We start from the raw sequence: 11,294 nt of genomic DNA, 5'->3' as shown, positions 1-11,294 counted from the left end.
CTTCTGGACATTCTTCTCACCACTAAGCACTTACTGTGACCCCCAAACTCAACTGAGCACAGAACTAATTTAGATTATTATATTTGAAGACCTACTTCACATTTTTTGCAGGCTAACGATAGTGGCATGGGTAAATAATTCTGGCCAACACTTAGTCACTCATTCTTTTACCATTCCTCCGTGATCATAAAAAAATGCACGCAAGATGTATTGGAATAAGACAGGTAAAGGAAGGTACTGACAATAAAAATAAGCAAATCTCTACATTGATGCATCCTGGGTAAAAAGACTTGGAAGGGGTTTTCAGATCTTTTTGCTTTCTCTCATGATCAATACTGGGATTCAAAGTCTAGGAGTGAAGGAGAACATGTATATTACACCACTTATTTTAGGTTGTGATACTCAGCCCCTGGAATTTAGAGGAAAACTAGAACTCATAAGCTGCTAAAAGTCAGAAAGTTCCTAATTTTTAAAGTGCTAGTCCAGTGGTGAGACAGCAGCCCAGCAGCCCATTTACCACCTTTTAATTATCAAAGTCATATAATTTTGGTGGTATATGGCTATCAGTGGACTATTTTAAGAGCAACTATTCATCATCATCATCATCATCATTATACTGGAAAACCTGATACTTAAATGGTCACAAATTGATTAAGTAATTGTTAAATATCAATAAATACATTTTAGAAAACCAATTATACTGAATGTCACCTAAGGGGAAGAAATGGTATTTTAATCCTCCTTAAATGAATGTCAGTGTCCTATTTCAAATGAAGCCAGTGTTTTACATCTTCAATGCAATTTTAAAAGGAACAATTACAAAATAGTGGAATCACTTCTAATAATTTGCCTATGCTTCCAATACATGGGTCTAGAACAGATAGTTTTTATTTTACTTAGTTCAACTATATTCTTCCGGACAGATATATATGAGATGTTACTGAACAGCTATGTTATGTCTCCATCATATTTTGCTGTTTTCTGTTCAACACAGAACATCCAAGACTGAATCCATTGAATCCACCTTTAATATCTATTGTTACTGGTAGCACTGAACCAGTGACAGAGATGAGGGAGAGCCTGAGTGACCTGGGCAAACATGGCATCATGCCGCATGCCCATGTCAAAAATTAGCTAGATACCCTCCATGATATTATATATTCTGTGTTACACTTAGTCAGAGTTTGAGAGACAGGAGAGGGTAAATTTTAAGACTAGCATTTTGAGGCTGTGCCTAATGGATGCTAATACAGGAAACGGTAAACACTCAACACTACCAAGCATCTTTGCATATAGAGAAAAGAAGTTTAAAGGAAGGTAAGTGCAGGTTTGAAAGAACCAACAATCTGCCCAGAGATCATTCTCAGGGGCCTTATGGAAGGACAATAGAGAAAAATTTCATCCCTTGATTATGGTGCATGGGTATCACAGGTTGCTTCAATGCACATGAAACTTGAGTCTTTTTGACCCAGCTAGTGGAATCACCTCTCTCTCTTCCAGTACCTACTGAGTCACTGCCCGCTCATCAACAGAAAGAATAGAGAAAATGACCTTATTTCATGGAGAAATAGCTAGAGAGTCTTGAGGGGAGAATGGCACTTAGATAGTATCCATTAATTGTGTATCTGTTGAGAATAGTATACTTACGTAACCTGTACACAGCATAAAAAGCTCAACATTCATTTATCCTCTTGCACATTTTTTCCATACTGTAAGATGAAGTAAGTGGGAAGAATAATGCACATATTTGGTGGGTCAAATATTTATTTCTTCTAAATGCAACATGATGTTCCTCTTAAATGGCAGCTGCTATAAATATGGGATAGCTACTGTGTACTTGTTTTTATTATCCATACTGAAAAATCTCTGGGAAATAAATAATTCACGTAGTTGAATTTATAAGGGCAACTTGGTTACTGTTGTTTTGGAAACAAGTTCTTCTGTGTATGCCTGTGGCTTAGCTGGTGTTGAGCCACCATTTTTTAAATATCAAAAACAATTCTTTTACTAACAATTGTCACCCCAATAAATTTAAAAAAAAAAAAGGAAAATAAAGTTCTAGCTGAAATTCCACATCAGAATGAGATGACTACCAAACTCAGAAATTCAAATGGAACTCAGAATCTTCATTAAACTTCCAAACTGTTACTGAGTAATTTTACAATCTTCAACTAATCATGTAAACCTCTACTCAGCTTATGAACAAGTTTTGGCATTACTGATTATACCAGGAGTCTCAAAAATTGTTTAAATAAAATTTCCATGTTGTTGTTTTTCCGACAGCAAAAAAAAAAAAAAAAAAAACAAAAACAAAAAAAAACGGAACTGAGCTTTTTTGCTCTTTGCTACATAAAATTGTAAATTAATTCTGTTTCTAATATGATTTTAATGTATCATTCAATTTGAAAAAAAAATAAATAATTCTGAGTTTTCCAAGGATTTTTCCTTCTCTCTTTATTGATTGGATAAAAGCTGTTTGAATTGCATAGAAAAGGATCTGATCAATAGTAATATCTAACCTACACTTTCTTCTCTAGCAACTGAAGAAAGAATGTAGAACTAGGTTTTTGTGTTTATTCAAGAAAGTTGGGGTTAATACCTGGGTTCCTTCCTAAGCATTGTGAATCTCTTTTCTCAACATAGAAGAGATTGCTTCTTTGATCCTCCAAAGAGCTCATTTAGGAAAACTCAATTAAATATTTACATGTGTAGATGCTATTAACAAATAGTACTGTTCTGTTTAAAACATTTAACAAGCCAATACTGCAGATACCATTGTTCTGCCGCACCATAATTACATAATTAAATATGACTACTATTGGTCACCTCCTCACTCTCTCACTAATTCACTTACTCACTAATTCACTCACTCACTCAGAGCAATTTACAGGCTTGCAAACTCCATTCATGCAAATGTGCCAGTAATTGATCTTTGATCTTGGGTAACAAAGATGTCTAAGACATGTTTCTTGGCCTTAAGAACTCTGCAGAGAGACACGCTGGAATTAAGGACCAAATTAATAACTGAAAACACCTGACCAGCCAATCCATTTCTCATTTACCATCGTTAGTCTAAACAAGGAAAATGTAGAAAACTTCAAAGAACTTTATCTGGATCTGCAGCTCTCTGGACAGAAAGTGAAACATCAGAACATAAAGGAACAAGAAGGGATTTCAGAAGCTATGATAAGCCTTGGCAATAAAATTCAAAGAAACTAAAACGTCAAAAAGTGACCTGACTGTGTCTAATATTTCTCCACCATCACCAGGATCCAAACCATTGCCCAGGTCAATATGTCATCCTAAGTGGAACTGGAAGACTAAAGCAAGAAGCCGTGACTGTGATGAACTGAAGCACATCCTTCAAGACGCAAGAAGTTGGGAGACCCCCTTGAGAGTCTCTCTCGAAGTATTGCAATTTCAGATGAACTTGATAAGGAAAGAGTGGTGGCATTTAATTCTTCTCTTCTGAGACCCTGTGTGATTGGAGAATGGATTGGTCAAGAAGAGAATGATGCTGATCCACTAGCTGCTGAAATGTTACAGCCCCCAATTTCAAGAAGTAAAAATGAACAAAGGGAAAGTGAAGACAACAGCTCTACGTCTGAAGGAAGCTTAGAGGTAAAACTCAAGACTGTGGGATTAAAACAATAGCAACAGCAACATAAGAAACTTCTGGCAGCAAGGCTCTTCTCAAGATTCTTTTGAATCCATTCACAGCCCAACTAGATCTGTAACAGAAGACGATATTGATAATGAAGATGATGCGATGTGATTGCTGAGTAATTTTAAAAATTAGTAATTTCCCTTTGTCTTCTCTGGCATTATAAAAATTGTAGTGATTAAGAGATTTTGAAAGTTTTGAATAATTTTGTCTTTGGGGGAAGAGATTGTTTATGTACATTAGACTTTTATAAAATTACATTTTATAAAACCCTCTAAGCAAATTGTTACATTGCATTTTCTGCTTTGTATATGCAGCCCCTCCCCTTCCCGGCAACTGAATCAAGCTTTATTCTGTGTGCAAATGTGGTAAAGATTCAAGTCTGTTTGCTTCAAAAAGATGACTACTATTATTTAAGAAAAATATCACCAATAGATCAATATCAAAGCTATCCATTCAGGACAGCTTCCCTAGCTCTAGACTCTTAACCGTACAAGACAAAATATATAGAATCTCAGTGCTGGAACAAACCTTGGGTGTCCTCTGAGAACAGAGGTATAAGGACCACATCTTGATGAGGATAAGCATGAATGTGATGCCGGGTGCTTGGACTGTGGACTGGATGGTGTAGAAGGCGCTGCCAAAAGTACCTCACAAAGCTGGCCCAGAAACAAGAGACACATAATGACAAACTGAAACTGCCCGTACATCTTCTAAAGCTACATTCTGCTGAAAATCAGTGAATCTAGGAAATATTTGCCTTGTCTCCCAGAGTTTAGAGACAGAAATAAAGGCAGTTGCTAGTCTAAACGTGGTTATTAGAGCAGAGAGGGTTAATGAAGAGAAATTGATGGGAAGGTGGGAACCATGCCATTTTAGAATTTATATTATAACAGCCCAGGGAGTATGTGTGAGGCCTGGGCAGTGAGGTCGGCAGACTTTGAAAAACCGAATAGTCCTACCACACACCTATTAGAATGCCCTCAATTCAGAACACTGACACCACCAAGTGCTGACGAGAACGTGAAGCGACAGGAATTTTCATTCATTGCTGGTGGGAATGCAAAATGGTGCAGCCACTTAGAAAGACAGTGTGGTGCTTTCTTATAAAACTCAGCATATTCTTACCGTACAATACAGAAAAGTCCTCAAATACAAATACAAAAAGTCCTCGGTACTTACCCAAATGAATGAAAGCTTATGTCCACACAAAAACCTACCCATGATGTTTATAGCACCATCATTCATAATTGTTAAAAGTTGGAAGCAATCAAGATGCCCTTTAGTAGATGAATGGGTAAATAAACTGCGGAACAGCCAGATCATGAATATTAAACAGCACAAAAAAATAAATGAGCTATCGAGCCAAAAAGACATGGAGGAAGTTTCAATGCATATTACTGAGTGAAAGAAGCCATTTGACAAGACTACGTACTGCATGATTCCAACTATATGATGTTCTGGAAAAGGTAAAACTATGGAGACAATGAAAAGATCAGTGGTTGTCAGGGACTGGGGGGAGGGACCAGGTGGGGATGAATAGGTGGGACACTGAGGAACTTTAGGACAATGAAAATGCTCCATATTTCACCATAATGATGGATACATGTCATTATATATTTGTCCAAACCCATACAATGTACAACAGTAAAACTGCACCACATTGTCAACAGTGGGCTTTGGGTGATGATGACATGTCCATGTAGGTTCATCAGTTGTAACAAATGTCCCCTCTGGTGGGGATGTTGACAATGAGGGAAGCTATGCATTTGTGGGGTCAAGGGGGATATGGGAAATCTCTACCTTCTGCTCAATTTTGCTGTGAATCCAAAACTTCTCTGAAAAAATAAAGTTTTCGAAAAAAGAAAATAGTCAAAAACTTTAAAGAAACAAGGCTGACCCCATTGTCAAATGAAAAGAATCTCCTGAGAAAGGAGACAAAAGTAGCTGAAGTGTTCAATGTATCTGCATAAAGAGTTCTGTGTGAATCTATCCTTTTTGTTTTTCATATTAAAGGTTAAGGAGGCTAAGATATGTAAATACAGTGTGCACACAGCACAAAACTTCCAGAACGAGTAAGGAATTGGGGAAATACAGGGAAATTCAAGAGAACTTTCTAGGTATACTCAGCCACAAGAAGTTGAAGAAAAAGCAAGACAGTACGGTCAGAAGATCAGACTTGGAATTCTGACTTTGCTCCTCCCTAGCTTGTTCCTTAACCAATTTCAACCTTCATTTCCTCATGTATGAAATGATCACTTCATCCTAAAATTTTGGTGAGGATTAAATAAAATTGGCAAAATATTTACCACAATGGCTGATACATAATCAGTTCCCTTTTAAGCATTAGCTGCAATCAATGTTATTATCAATAATGTAGACATCTTTCCTGCAGCTCATAACATGATAATGCGAGTAGAATTAAATTCTAGTTTTCATCATCTCTGATATTACTTATCACCTACAATTTTGTTTCATCAGTACATATGCACATTTGACGAAAAAGCATTACTTCTTTCAACATTTAAGACTGATGAACATATTGACTAGGATTGAGCCCAAGAATAGAAACTTTAGGTTGATACCAAATCACTAATCCACAACTTTAGGTGTGATTTGACAAACTGGAAATTAATCTGGCTGTGTTCTCTTTGAAGTCATAATTTACTGTCTTATCCATGTGGATAACTGGAAAGTCGAAAAACTAATAAAATTCAAATATTTCATCAAATATAGAGAAGGTGTTCACCAATTGTTTGGTGACTAAATAAATGAACGGGGGAAAAAAGAACAGGAGAGAATTTAGAAAAAAAGAGAAAACAAAGAAGTGATTGTTACATGGTAATATCTTCTTCTCTTTTAAATTTTTTTTATTGCTGTTATAATATGATTTCTATAGTGCATAAAGAACACTTTTAAATAACTAAGAAAAGAAATCAAGATATACTTGGTACATAATGTTTCCACGATTTTCCATATGCTAACCCTACCAAAAGAAGAAGCAAATCTAATTTTGTTGTGACTTGTGTTTTATGGCTCTGATAGCTACTATGTCCTATTTTAAGTTTTCACAAGTTATCCGTTCAATTATCTGGTGCCAGTGCTGCCCAAATTTGATGTTAATTAGGTTTCATCCTCACTTAAAATACTCACCTTTTTTTTTTATGACTGTTGTGAAAATATCTGTCTATAAATTTAAACCATCACACCAAAGGAATGGCATGACTAATAAAGATACACTATGAGGATAAAATATATGGGGTTTGTAATGTATTTTTGTTGCTGTTGTTGTTCTTGCGAAAGATGTTACACTGATTCTGAATTAGCTGTTGAGCTATTCATGTGGTATCAAGCAGTAATACCATTCACTTCCTATTGTCAGCTACTACATTTAAACTGGAAGTAAAGAATTAGAGGCTATGTTTCTTCATCTCTTATGATATGAGTTTGCTTCCAAGGAGCCCTAAGTCACAAACAAAGCCAAAACATTACGTTATTCATTCATTCAATAAATATTTACTGTATATACTTTTTCTACAAAGTACTGTAGGGTGAATTACAATTAAATAAATTTTATTATTTGGTAAACGTATGATGTAATAGGAGAACAAGAGCTGTACAAACACCTTAAAATGTAACCTACGGCAACAAGTTTAAGAAAAATATTGGTGTTGGGCCAGGGCTTCACTGAGAGGTGTCATTTCATAGATCCTTAAGAATAATAAAATATGTAGAAGAAGAAGAAATGTGTGGGTGGGGGTGGGGGTGGGGGATGTTGAGTGAGAGGGGAGGTGTGGTCCAAGCAGACAACGCTTCATAAGCAGTTAGAGAGGAGTGAAAGTGTCAGGCATCTATGGGATGTAGAGAACATTTCCACTAAGGATGAGTGTGACAAAGGAAATGAGGGAAAACAAACCTAATTATTAAGGTTTGTATAATACTGTGATAAGCAGTGAATTCCAAACTAAAGAATTTGGATTTATTTTATAGGATATGGGGAACTCCCTAAGGTGTTTACATGGAAAAGTAACATTATCATAGCTATACTTCAGGAAGTTATTTCAGTAGTGATGTTTTCAATACATTTAAGAAAAAGTGTTTGAGACAGGTAATTATTAACAGTCCAAATGAGTAATAATGAGGGATTGATCCAAGTGGTGGCATAATATACTTGATTTTATTAATCAATGTGTCTGAGTATTACAAGACTTTGTATTATAAACAAATCAAATCAAATATCACTTTTATAGAATCTAATGTGTTACTTAGACAATGTTCCAAATTTCTATTGACTAACTTTCAGGAAATTTGCTTAAACTATCTGGGGTGTGTTTGCTATGTGGGGTACCACATTTCTTTTGTATCACAGGTAGTCATTTTTTTTTTCCTCCTTAAGTTGGTACATCTGCAAATGTTGTTACATGGCATTGCAAACTATTGATAATGCCATTAAAGATACTCATCAAAGATACTCAGCATGGCTGGAGAAAACTTAAGAGATATCACAAGTAGAAAACACTCTGTTTTTTTAGATTTTGGCTTAATGGAAGTGTGGCATCAATGATTTTGCCCTATTGTAAGACCAGCATTATGAAAACAGAGGAATATTAATAAAATATTAAAAGTTTCCAAATAAATTATCATTTTGCATTCAGGTGAAAAATAATTTTGGAATTTTAGAAGTTAATATCTAATTGACAGACCCAGCTTGGATGTCTCCTAATTTGATCTTAGAGCATCACTTATCTCAGACATGTCTTTCTAATTGCCTCCACACCAGTTCCAGACAATTTCTCTTTCTTCTACATTTTCTACATATCATTTTCCTACCTAGAATGCCTTACTCGTCTTTTCTGTCTCACAGACATTTACTCATCCTTTAAAGATCATGATGAATTTCTAGGTAAACATCTAACTTCCTATTCTATAACCATATCCTCATTTAAATGACCAAAAGAATACAAAAATAGAGACAACACTGGAAAATAAGGATGAATCCTTTATACACACTAGAAAATCTAGTGCTGCTAGATTAGTACAGGTGGGTCCAGGTATAGATAAGACACCAAAACCAACTTGCCACTGTCCTCCCTGAAAGGTAGCTGATATCTCAGGAAGTAGAGAAAATTCAGGATGCTCTTTATAGGACAGACAAGCAAACAGACCTCCAAGTATCCTTTTGTTATGAGGGCTAAATAATATTCAAGAATAGCTGTCACAGTCCTTAAGCTACTATTTTCAAGTAGAAAGACACAAATGAACACAAACATGATGAGGAGTGAAGAAAGACTAAATTGTGTATGGAGAATATATGAAGCAGAAACCTAGATTCAGAAAGCTGGTCCATTTATTTACCTGATGTGAAAATGATAAAGGTATAACAATTCAAGCGGTATGTTTTAATGCAATAACAATCAGAAAGCACTATTTCAAAAACAGCTCAAATACATACAAGCTTTACAAATTTTTCTTAGCCCCGGGTTTCCCAGTTGTAAAGAAGAAATGATGATGATGATGATGATAAGAAAGATGACAGGGTTGATGTGATTTTTAGGTAATATATTGCATATAAAATGGTTAACACAGTAATTCCTAGCTTTAGGATTATTATTCTTGTAATTTTCCATTATCACTTTTATATAATAAATTTGGAATTTCAAATCACTTGGGAAATAATTCTACAACAATGTAGATTAAGAATTTCAGAGAAAATCGGGTTTGACCATTACATCCTGAATTACTTCCTGTAACTACTGATGGACAGGTACATAATCTTGGAATGGAGAAAGCCTTATTCAGCAAACACCAGAGACGTACTACATAAGGAAAATAGTACTTGATTTACTACACAGAAATAGAAACAAAAAATTTTAATTAACAAAAAACATTTTAAACATAAATAAATGGCAAACAACAATGTGGAAAAAATATTCCCAACATAAATTAGGAACCTAAATATATTTAAAATATACAGAACACACTCTATTCAATAAGAAAAATACAAATACACTGAGCACAACATGGAAAAAGAAATTAAGTAATGCCTGAATGCATACAATAAATTTTTATTGAGTAACTACTCTTACGTACATTACTGTACTAGGAACTAGGATATAGTAGTGAAATGAGAGATATATATTTACCTTCGTGGAGCTTATCTTTTGAAAAATTCACAAAAGCAGAAATACAAATGATCAATAGATATACACATTTTTTTCCCCTCAGTAAAACCAAAGACATGAAAATTAAAACAAGATGTAAGTATTCACCAATCAAATGTCCATGTTTTAAAAAAATTCGCAATGTTGGTGACAAGATAGAGAAATAGGTTCTCAGCTCATGAAGTGGAAATTAAAGGCACTTTTTTTGGAGGGCAATTTGACAATATTTCTCTAAATACTTTAAAATGATTTTATCTAAGCATTTAACTCCTAGAAGTTTATCAGTAGGAATTATTCAATAGTACAGGGAAAATGCTTCCTGTGCTGATGAAGATCATATCATTATTTTAAGAATAAAAAAATTAAAATACTTACAGTTCTGTAAACGTAGTTTAAAAATGTGATCCATCTGCAAAATGGACTATTATATAACTGAAAAAAACCTTTTAGAAGAATATCTTATGAAGTGAAAAAATATGCCTGTGGTCCTATTAAATGAAAAAAAAAAAAAGTTTACAGAACATTATACCAAACTTAGCTGGTTTGCATGAGTTTTTATGCATGCATAGAGAAAATATTTTAAAATGTTCACTAAAATAGTAACTATTGTTATCCTTAAGTGGAAGTTTAATATATGATTTATGTTCATTTTAAGGTTTTCACATTTTCCAACGATCTACACTAAATGTGGATTTGTTTTAGGATCAAGTAGAAAATAGGAAAACACCTACTAGAATGCAAGCTCCTCCATGAAGCCTGGCTTCAGCTGCCTGATCAGAGTAGATGATTTTTTTCTTTGTTTCTATAGCATTTTTGTTCTTTAAACTTGTTCTTAATTCTTTATGAACTTGTCTTTCCACTAGAACGAGATCCTTCAAAGCAGAGTTATTTCATATTTATGTTGCCTCTTTTGCTCTTCAGTTATTAATTCAAACCCTGGAATAGAGTAGATGCTCAGTGTCATGATTTAAATTGTGGCCCCCAAAAGATGTAGAAGTCCTCCCAGGAACACATGGTACTTCTGAACGCAGTAGTCTCTGGAAATAGGGTCTTCACAGATGTAATGAAGTTAGGATGGTATCATTAGGGTGAACCCTAAGTCAGTATGACTGGGTCCTTATAAGAAGAGAAGACAGACACAGATACACAGGGAAATACCATGTGATGATAGAGGCAGAGAAGAGTGATGCCCATACAAGCTAAGGAATGCCAAAGTTTGCTGGCAACACCAGAAACTAAGAGACGGCCATGGAACGGATTCTCTCCCAGAGCCTTCAGAGAGACGATGGTCCTGCCAACACCTTGATTTTGGACTTCTAGCCTCCAGAACTGGAAGAGAATAAACATCTATTTTCATAAGCAATCCAGGCTGTGGTACTTTTTATGGCAACCTTAGGAGACTAATGTGCTCAGTGAATACTTGTTGAATAATAAATGGATTGCTTCTGAATGACCTTAAGGGATAAATT

The 11,294-nt window shown here is 35.0% G+C and overlaps 1 pseudogene; it reads left to right on the top strand.

The window, feature by feature from the left end:
* The first annotated feature begins 205 nt into the window (after nt 1-205).
* On the top strand, nt 206-3,799 carry LOC117018082 (uncharacterized protein C8orf34-like; annotated as a pseudogene).
* The last annotated feature ends 7,495 nt before the right edge of the window (nt 3,800-11,294 follow it).

The sequence above is a fragment of the Rhinolophus ferrumequinum genome, chromosome 26 (assembly GCF_004115265.2).
Source record: "Rhinolophus ferrumequinum isolate MPI-CBG mRhiFer1 chromosome 26, mRhiFer1_v1.p, whole genome shotgun sequence".
Classification (NCBI taxonomy): domain Eukaryota; kingdom Metazoa; phylum Chordata; class Mammalia; order Chiroptera; family Rhinolophidae; genus Rhinolophus; species Rhinolophus ferrumequinum.
The sequence above is the reverse complement of the archived record's forward strand: the minus strand, read 5'-3'. Positions and strand labels throughout refer to the sequence as shown.